At 30.2% G+C, this 10,895-nt stretch overlaps 2 long non-coding RNA genes across 7 annotated transcripts; both read left to right on the top strand.

Annotated features, from left to right (window-relative positions):
- Positions 1–4,850: 4,850 nt before the first annotated feature.
- On the top strand, positions 4,851–5,691 carry LOC106298531. The gene is made up of 2 exons (XR_001261490.1): positions 4,851–4,984; positions 5,068–5,691. It is a non-coding gene; the product is annotated as an uncharacterized LOC106298531 (long non-coding RNA).
- A 1,342-nt stretch (positions 5,692–7,033) lies between these two features.
- Positions 7,034–9,253, top strand: LOC106296829. Of its 6 annotated transcripts, none has more exons than XR_001261314.1 (9): positions 7,034–7,250; positions 7,347–7,450; positions 7,674–7,991; positions 8,086–8,168; positions 8,241–8,358; positions 8,439–8,596; positions 8,696–8,810; positions 8,895–8,979; positions 9,053–9,099. It is a non-coding gene; the product is annotated as an uncharacterized LOC106296829 (long non-coding RNA). The 6 variants fall into 6 exon arrangements; XR_001261313.1 differs by having other exon boundaries at positions 7,037–7,250; positions 7,674–7,764; positions 7,926–7,991; positions 8,696–8,979; positions 9,053–9,253; XR_001261312.1 differs by having other exon boundaries at positions 8,674–8,979.
- The last annotated feature ends 1,642 nt before the right edge of the window (positions 9,254–10,895 follow it).

A 10,895-nucleotide genomic window follows, 5' to 3' on the forward strand; every position in this document is an offset into this window, starting at 1 on the left:
TCGTTATCCGTCTCCTCATTGATCCGTAAGAAACAATCAACACATAACTCCCTTTATATTACTGTCTATATTGTTCTAACATCAATAATCAAAAATATTTCATACCCAAGATTTGTGGTCGTCTATTTATCTCCCTTACTTATCAATCTAATTTTATACAAATATTTATTTTACTGTTTAAAAGAAACCACAATAATCCAAACAATCAAAACACCAAAAACTAGAATCCCAAAAAAGACGAATCATTACTGATCACCTCTCTTTTGTCTAATCTTACAAATAAACTTCAAAACAAATATACCAAACCAATCAACTCAACTAAAACTCAACGACACATACATTGAGCCAGCTAAACAAATATAAACTACACGGCCAAATATTTAACAATTTACAAACTTACTTTCACAGATGCTTACGAAGAAGACGAAGATGACAACCCAGATCAGTGAAATTACCTAAACAAAAAAGCAGAGTAAGTTACAAACTCTGATAAATACAACTAATAATGATTTTTGTTTACATATTCCCCACCAAATTAAAGAGAAACAAACACAGCCACACCAGTAGATACAAGAGACAATCCCAACACACACAAAGGCGGCAACATCTCCACCTGCTCACTCCTCTTGTCTTATAAAAATAACTTATATGCTCAATGTCAACATGCCAACGCTATTATCTTCTTATGAGAAATACATATATTCGTTTAAAACCCATTAAGACCCAAATATTAATTGTCACTCATTTTATAGTTATTTTTACAAGTCTTCATATATTTGTTTTAAAGGTCCGGTAAAAACAACAAGTTTAAAAGTAAAAAAACATAATAAGAATTAAAAAAATTATTACTTAATACACACAACTTACACAACTAAACTGGTGAAAAAAATATCCAGAAACAAAAAGTATTCTCAACAACCTTAATATAATTTATGTAATTTCAACAGTACAAATAACAAATTAAAAAGATAAACAAACAATAAATCTCAGTGACACAGCAAGTAACAACACGAACTATATCAATCACATTACTAATACAGTTTAGTCCTTCCTGAGTGGAGAAGTGCATACACAGTACATCATCACAACTTTAACCCTATAACAATAAAAAACTTAAAAAACAATGATCAATCCAAAATGCAAAATTCACAGCTACAATAACCCTAAGAAATAAAACAAAAAATATGTGTACAGCTCAAAGCCCCTGGTAGTTCTAACAATTGAATTCTGTCTGCATCCTCGACAAGAGAGAGAGAGAAAGGAGAGTAATAAGTGCGTGGACTTTAATTCATAGTGTACTATATTACCTTTTAAACATGGACATGTATCACATGAAACCCAAATTTAATTTGTTACTTGTTAGTAAAAATTTAAAAATACTAGGCAGCTGTAAAAAGAAGAAAACAATTTTAGATCCTCTGATTCCTAAATGTTGCCGTCGAAAACAAAGAGTGTGATTGTATTTTTTTCGAATGCGTAGAGGTTCTTGGTTGTTGCACAAAAAAAAGAGGTTCCTGGTTCAAAAACTCATATATTCTCTAGATCATTTAAATCACTTTTATCTAGAAGAGTAGATCTCTCCCAGCAGAATTTGTATTCATGACCATTTAAATCTCTACTTGAATGTACATTATTAATAGATAAAATATCAATTGAAAAAACTAATTCTCGATTTAGTTTAATTTTTAAAATAAAGGTAGATTCAATTATTTTTCATTTTTTTATATTTTAAACTTTTTGTTCCTTCATACTTTTTTTCGTTTTTTTAATATAAGTCGTTTTAGAGAAATTTTATATTACAAATTATATGACGTTTTCGGTTTTCTATGTAAAATTTATTAACACTTAATGTTATATGACCAATGATAATATATCTTTTATTTTATTATTGGTTGATTTGTAGGTAGGTAAATAATTAATGATATTTTTGTTTAGAAAATATAAAAAATTAATAATTTTTTTAATCTATGTGCACAATTCTAAAACGACTTATATTAAAAAACGGAGGGAGTAGTTTTGAAGAAAAATATTATCATGGCTTTAATTTCTTTATATTTTATTTATTTATTTTATTTTATTCTTTTAATTATTTTATTTAATTTAAACTCAATTATCTGGTATTTATCAATCGCATAAAATAAAAATGCAATTAATAAACATTTTATTGAACAACAATTAATTCGAAATGATTTCTTTAGTTTCTATAGAAAATTATCATTCTTTTGGATAAGATGAAATTATTATTTAATCAATTTTAAAGTAAACAATTTGAAACAAAATTTTGAGGCACATTAAGATTTCGTCTCCAAGTTAATATTTTGGCGACCAATCCTTTCCAATTCACACCTTTACCGAAAGATATTTTTTTAGAATTCCTTACATAAGGATTTGGAAAATATTAGATCCCCACCAACACAAGAAAATTGTTGATAAAACTTTAAAAAAATTTAAATTTGACCGAAAAAACTTTTTTGAAATTTAAATGATATCTGATTTGAAATTCTTGATTTTTTTGTTCTAAATTGAATATTTGAATATTCATTTCGGATATAATTTTTTAGAATTATTCTAATTTTTATATTGTCATCATTTTATTTATTTTTATTTTATAATTCATTTATGATTATTATTAAAGGCATCTCCAACGAGACACTAAACACCAAATTTGGTGTAATTTTATTTTCAACTAGATACCAAAAGTGATACTATTCGAGCAAATTTGATACACTGGTGTAACATTATTCGTCACACCAAATATTAAAATAATATATTTTATTAATTTTATTTAATTATAGATAGATTAGTTTTACCTTATAGTTAAAATGAATATATCATAATATTATGTATTTTATTTGTATTTTCACTTTACTAAAACTTTAAATTATTATTATATTTAAATTTTTTAATTAGTAATAAAACTAAATGAGTTGTAACAAAGTAAAAATTCTGTTCATTTTAAATGTATAAAATTTTACTTTCGACTAATATTTTAAATAAAATAAATAAATAAATAGAATGATTAACTTAAAATAACATATATAAATTAATAAACAGAAAATAAAATTACCAAAGTCTAATAAACAAAAATATAAAAACTAAATGTGATAAATATAATTAATCAATGATAAAAATAAATGTATTAAATTACCAAAAACTAAAAGTTTAAAATTAAAATATTATTTTGATATAGAATTTGGTGTGATGAAAAATAAAATTTAACACATAAACACCAAATACGGTGTCTTTGCAGTAAGTTTACCTCATGTAGATGATGTGACATGTTATGCAAAGAAGAAAAAGTGTGTCAATTTTTTTTATGATTGAAGCTCTGTTTTATGTGTAGACACTAGACAGACATGGGAAGACTAATAATTTCTTCTTTGCTTCATCTTCCAATAGGCTAGACATTTTATCCGACATTTTATCCGTTAAATTTGATTCGATTCGTTATTCGTTTCGATTTGAAATTTCTACTTTCGAAGCAAAGCAAATACTAAAAATCAATATCCGTTAAAATCGAAGCAAATCACAAATATCAAAATTTTGGGAAGCGATCCGGAAATATATAAATATATATACATCTTGATTATACTTAATGTTTTAAATGTATAAGTTTATATAATTATTATTATAAAATATGATTTGACAAATTCTATTCACATTATTATTTATATAAAAGTATTACATAAAAAAAGAAGAGAAAAAATTTATAAAACAATTATAACTTTTTTCTTAAGTTTTGTGTTATTATAATTGTTAACTAAGTTTAAAATTTACAAAATATGTAGTTTTACTATTTCTTTTAGTTTTTATTTTGTATATCTTGCAAAAAAATATATTAAAAAATAAATGTGTATTAATTTTTTAAGATTATTTGTATTAATCAAAGCGGATGGGATATCCGGATATCCGTATTTTTCCGAAGCAAAGAAAATCGAAAAATTAGATATCCATAACATACGAAGCAAATCACAAATACCTTTAAAAATCCGGATATCCGATCCGTGTCCAGCCCTAGTTCCTACCGTGGGGTGTTCTTGTGTTAAAAATGACAGTTTGTAAATATGTACGATTCACACATCCATAATAATTTGTAAATTTTGGTCCCTTGATATTTTTGTTATTTTTAAGCCCAATAATAATGCTTTTCTTAGTATTCTTTTCGATTTTACTTTATTTATTTTATTTTATTTTATTTTTTTGTAACATTTCGATTTTACTTTATATCTTTCTTATTTTGTTGCTGAAAGGAGGGCAGAGGAATCACAAATAAGATCAAAGCTATACGTCTTTTCGTACTATTCAGACAGTCACGGTTCTTGTGTTATGAATTTATTCCAATTTTTATTTCGATTTTTATTTCTTCTCAAATGTCTCGTGACACATTTGATCGACGTGGAAGATTCGCTTATCTATACAACACACACAGTAGTCATGTCCAGAAATCTTCAAATGAGCTCATACAATGACTTACGCTATTGTTTAGTGGGCTTGGGCCGTATATGAGTTTACACATCATTTGCTTTCTTTAACAACCATTTTTGAATCACACTTACTCTAGTACTGTACAGAGCCGGGCTTAGACATAGTCTTTCGAAATATTTGAATGGCCCTCACTTCTATTCTTTTTTCATGTGTATTTTATACGTGAAATGTTAACTGGACCAAAAAAACCATTTCCTATGTAAAAAACTGAAAATAAAATATTAGATGAGCCCATATATATATCTATATATATAAAGGAGTGTTTAACTCCCTCCTAGGCTGTCCACGTAGGATTCCAGTTAGGAAATTCGTCTCCTAACAGCTTTGACACGTGTTCATTCTTTAAACTTTGCATTTCGCCATCTTAACCACTTGTACTCAGCCTCTTCAGTCGCCACTACAACCACCGTGACCGCGAGAAATATTAATACCGCATGAGTTGACCTTTCTTCGGTTTACACTGCGGCAGCGGCTCCGATCAATTCTTTTATCACCGCTGGTACATCCTTCTTCGCATCTCCTAGGTCTTAAGATTGAAATGTTATATCTTTAAAACAATTTTATTACTCGTATAATTATCAGAGGACTAAATCAGGGCTCAAGAGAGAGAAAGAGAGAGAGCATAATCTCTAAACGGTAACACTTTTGAAATCCCAGTCTACTTTTTTTGATTTTTTGTTTTCCTGAACATTGGGAGCTACTAAAGGAAAGTATTTATCGATGTGGGTAGTGGAAAAGGAAGTATTGGAACAGGATGGTTTGTTAACAATTACCCAACAAGGAATCTGAAGTTTGGGATGTACAAGATTGAAACGGTGAACGGTGAGATTAGCCTCGAACCTGAAAATATGGGGATGAAGGAGTGGCTGAAAGAGAATGTAAAGGGGAGGAATATGTGGTGATGAAGGCAGAGGTTGAGGTGTTGGAGGAGATGATGAGGAGCAAGACGATAAAATGGTGGATAAGCTTTTCTTGGAATGCAAGCCACGGGTACTAGGGCAGGGAAGGAACATGGAGACAGCGTGAGAGAGAATATCTATCAAACCATGCGTTTTTGTTTTTACATTATCTGCTTTTTTCTTCTGTTTTGTTGTCAGAATTTTTTTAATCATCTTATGATCATTCTGTATTGTTGTGTGTTTTTAGTATGTTGTGGTGTTGCTGAAGATTGTTTTATTTTCTCCTAGAACAAATGAATTCCATAAATTTTTGTTACAAGAAATAAAAAACATGAAGTATGAACATAAATTCAGAAGACAATACAATTGAAACTGCATAAAACACAAATGAAAATTCAAAAAGATGTCCACCTTAATATCCATTCCAGCTCAAAAATAATAATTTAGGCAACCACTTTCACTATTTATATCATATGCGAAGTGATACATATGACAGCCTAATATTTTAAGAACCAATTGTTACCAACGGGCAGGTGTGCACTGAAATATGAATATTCGAACCCATAATAAAGAAATATATATATATATATTTCAAAATGAACTAACAACATATAGTTTTGTACACATAAATACAAACACATTGAAAACCCACCAATAAACATCACAAAAATCCACAGATAAACATCAGGCACAGTCACAAATAACTAAGAGTACTTAGAAAAGCATATCAAAAATATTAACATCTTTAAAAATTGGGCAAAATAAACACATGTTTACGATACATATTTCTTATATTTTAGAAAAAAACATATCAAATATTTTTATAAAAGAAAAAGTAGTCATAAGTGAATTACACATCATATAGAAAACAAACATCCTAAAAAAGAAAAAAAAGCAGAAGTGGTCGTATTTTTACAACTTGCAAAGTACACAAAAAATATTAGCAACATATTTAATTGTAATTTTTAGTTTATGAATTACATATATAATTATAATTGTAATTTGAAGTATTTAGACCACAATAGTTGTATGTATATTTTTCGTTCATTGGTAAATAAATTCATTGAATTAAAGAAAAAACGTATAACCACGAAATTGGAATCCATTCTTTTTAATATTAAGATATACATAATCTATAATAAAAATAACAAAATAAAAAAAGTAAGATCAGACATAGGTTGATCATATAAATAGTACAAGTCAGATTACAAACATATAAATTAACTCTTAAGTGTCCAGAAAAAAACATTTACTATAAGACCACTAAGTTTTAGCATAATGTAAACTACGGGTTGATCATCTATGACGCACAACCGATTTATATACTTCTCTTCGAGATCCTAGCATAGCACAATTGCAATGAAAAATATAGTAATACAAACATATCACACATGAGCATATTCTGCGCTTCGCGCGGACGAACCCTTAGTAATCTATATATATAAAGTATTGTTTGTCTCTCTCCTGGTGCCGCCACGTCATCAATTAGTGTCATCTCGTGCCGCCACGTGTCCGCCGAACAAAACTCAGCGTATCACTTTATTTTCGAAATCGGTTTGGGCTTATACCTTCCCATTTTGTTCTTAGCGTATGGCTTTATTAAGCCTGGTCCAATATCTATGTCAATATTGTACAAAACGCTGCGTTTCTTTTTTGTTTCAACAATCTCTTTTCTCCGCCGTACCTATTCTAGGTTTTTTCTCGATTTGTTCATCTTCTTCCATACAATCCAGAGATGAATCGGTTACGGATTCAATCCTCTTAAATACCTTCTTAAATCTATCGTACACGATGTATCTTCAATGACGCCTTTTCTCTTCGGAGGCTGTGGATGTTCGAGTATAAAAAGTTAAGCATCCCTACACTGTGAGTCATCCTATCAATCGATTAGAACAAATCATTCATTCTTTACCTATTTACTGAAAAATGGCTAACGCTGGTGTTTTCCTTTTCGATTTGAAGTCTGTCAGGAGTCCGTTCTTCCATGGATGAGGTCAGGCTGTTGCGTTTCTGGGAGGCGGGGTGATGAGCTCATGTCCGTCGATATGCTTTTGCTTGATACAAATGTGAGTTCCGTTTTAGAATTTTCCGGTGGTCTTGAAGATTTCCTTTTTAGAATTTTCGGTAGTCTTGAAATTTATTTTCCATTTTCTATAAGAATTTGCATTGAGCATTAATGATCCTTTTAATGATTATTGCGATTTCCATAAACGTTTCAAGCAAGGGTAATCCTCTTACGTTTGTCATCATACTAACCGTCAACTAATTTACGTTTTCATTCATTCATAGATATCATTGGGGAGATCACGGCTGTTAAGAGTTCTGTCAGTGACCCTCCGGCAGACAATAATCACTTGATGGCGACCATCAAACTGGAAAAGTAAGTAATTAATAATTTTTTTGAGCCTCTTTAAATGAAACATATCTCATGCACCCTCTTTACTGCAACTACCGTACCAATCACATTCGTATCAGTTATGTATTGATGTGTGCGTGACTTTGAGTTTGTTTGACTCCCATGCTGTTTCGTTTCACCGCAAGCTGGAATCCATGCGAGGTGAACCAAGAGTTGTTGTTGCGACGAGCTTAATCCTAAAATAGTTTGAGGTATTTGGTTATTATTTAAATTTAGAGAATCTCTAATCTGATTGGAATACGAGTCCAGTATTTGTTGATACTTTTGTCAAACTTTATCATGCAGGCCGTTTGTTCCTTAATGCAACCTCAGGAACACACATTTATTTCGATAAAAATACTATTGTAGGAGAGGTCCCTCTTTTACAAGTAAGTAGCATGGTGATTGTATATGTAATCATTCGTATACTGATGTATCCAAGATATTGTTAAACAACGCAGGTTGGTCTCCACAGACACTGTGCTTCAGTCAGCAGCTCCACTTCTGAAAGCATCTGCCAAGGTTGAGAATCTGACAATATCCGAGCTTAATGAGTTTGTCATAACTGCTCCATCTCAAGTACTACCTTTAGCCTTAGGATTTTTTTTTTTTATTACATGGTTGATACCATTGATATGGTTCTGTATTCCAACATGTAGGACATTGACTTCATGTGTTCTAGGAAAGTTACTGGCATCAGGATGGACAAAGGGTGGTGTTATGTTGTTTGCTCTTAAGTGCACAAAAAACGGCAACGCACAGACTCAACATTCACATGTGTGCACTGCAACAATACAAATGCTGTTGGTGCCCTCCGGTATGTAACGCATAGTACTATATTATTCATGTTCGTTCCAGTATGTGTCCACAACCATGTTACAGCCTGTCCTTTAGAAAATTGATTATTGGTTTCTAGATATCGAGTGGAGTTGGGCATAGCTGATGATACTGCTGAGAGCGTTTTCGTTTGTTTTGATGGGGTGATGACGAAACTTCACAACCTCAAAGCAAATGAAGCTGGTCATATGTTGGTAAGTTACATTATAGCTCTCAAGAGTCGTCCTCCCCGTGTAAGTTCTACCCAAGCGATCTTGATTTAACAACTAGGCTGACAGCTCCACGGCAAGTCATCAGACTTACACCATCATACGGATCCTTAACTGACGTGATCGTGCACCACTCCCTGATTTCGTTGATAGTGTGAGTCTTATGATTGTTCTGTTGTATCACTTTCATGTACTGTATATTAATATAGATTATTATACATGATCAGGGAAACAACGTGGACAAGGGGAACGACATATAGAACCCATTACTCTACAATTCATCCTTACTTTAGTGGTTTCAAGCCATGCATATTAATTAAGATTTTTGAGTGACCGTTTTAAGATATGTTTTTTGGTCAATGTGTTTAGAGAAGCTAAATTAGTTTAGTTAGATTTAAGAAAAGAATATAAAGATATATAATTGAATTTGCATTTTTCTTTGTTCTACAAGAGAGAATGATCTCTACTATATATAAGATTTTTGTAAGGAGTAAGATGCATAGGACAAAAAAAGTTAGTTAATATACACAAAATATAGGTTTATGTTAGTATCTACGTTGCACGGAAGCTTCATCGGACGTCCGCTTCCCGCTTCGGAACCAGAATCGAAATCGGAACCTTGTGGAAGCTTATGGAATCTCGCTTCCAAAACGCTTCCAAAATTTTCTCTTTAAAAACACGTTGAAAGCTTATGATTCCATTTTGGAATTACGCTTCCGTTCTTTTCAAAAAAATACAATATCATATATCAATAAAAAAATATAATCATAGTTTTTAATTTATTTAAAATCCAAATTTTAACTGTAATGAATAGAGAGAATATAAATATTAAAATATTAAAATTAATACTATAAATTATCTTTATGTATTGAGATTTTTATTAAACATACATCGTATATTCAAATATATTGTGTCAATTATTTATGAAATATTAAAAATAATTAATATAATAATTTCTTTTAAACTTAATTTATTTGTATTTCACAGTTTTAATATGAAATTATTTCAAAATTATTATAAATGAATAAATACTTTATTTTAAATTTATATCATATAATATTTAGTACTATTTTTTAAAAACAAATTCTTATATTTTAATATATATATATACATAAAGATATATGCTTCCAACACGTACCCGCTTCCTAAATTTTTTAAAAATCTCGCTTCTGCGTTTCCGTACGCTTCCGCTTCCACGTACCCGCTTCCGTTTCCATGTAACGTAGGTTAGTATACACAAAAATAAAAAAACATAAAAATTGACTATCGAATTAATTCTCCCATGATTGTAGAGATATGTAACATTTAACAACAAGTTTAACTAGATTTTACGGTTATCGGCGGTTGTTGATATTTTACAATAATCACAAAAATATTATAAATTGTTTTAAATCGTTCTAAGCCTTTTAAAATCAAAGATGGTTTATACTACGGACAATTGCAATGAATAGAGAAATATATTAAAAAAAGATGGTTTATACTACGGACAAGCTCATAAGTCGAAGATAGATTATTGGTGAATAAATGAATGGGTTTTCGGTGTATAATACAATTTATTAATATAGATAAAAAATCATAAAATCTATATATATATAAAAATGTTGGTCTCTCTCCTGTGAAAACACCTCAGCGCCACGTCATTAAGTCGAGTGTTCCACGTGTCCGTCAACTCCAAAGTATTGCGTTTCAATTATTGGGATAAATTTAATTTGGGCTTGCTAAAAAACCAAGAAGTTTGACTTACGATGAGCCATACAGCAAGAATATTATTTTTAAAGTTGGTTCGTACGAAAACATTATTTGACTTAGGTTATGACATGTTTCTTCTTCCTCCCGCTAAAAAAAAACTGCGGCGTTACTGTTCTCTGTTAGATTTATTAAATACAATTAATGTTTTCATTAATATCACCGACTCATTCATCCAAGACTCTCATTCAATACATCTCCTATCTAAAATTGTTGTGGATTTACACCTATAAATAAGTGAGTTCAATTCAGTTAAGATCATCACTTTTTCCTTCTACAGTCTTTTTTCGATAGTCGGCAACAGATTATTCTGTGTTGATAGCT

Source organism: Brassica oleracea, chromosome C6 (assembly GCF_000695525.1).
Source record: "Brassica oleracea var. oleracea cultivar TO1000 chromosome C6, BOL, whole genome shotgun sequence".
NCBI lineage: Eukaryota > Viridiplantae > Streptophyta > Magnoliopsida > Brassicales > Brassicaceae > Brassica > Brassica oleracea.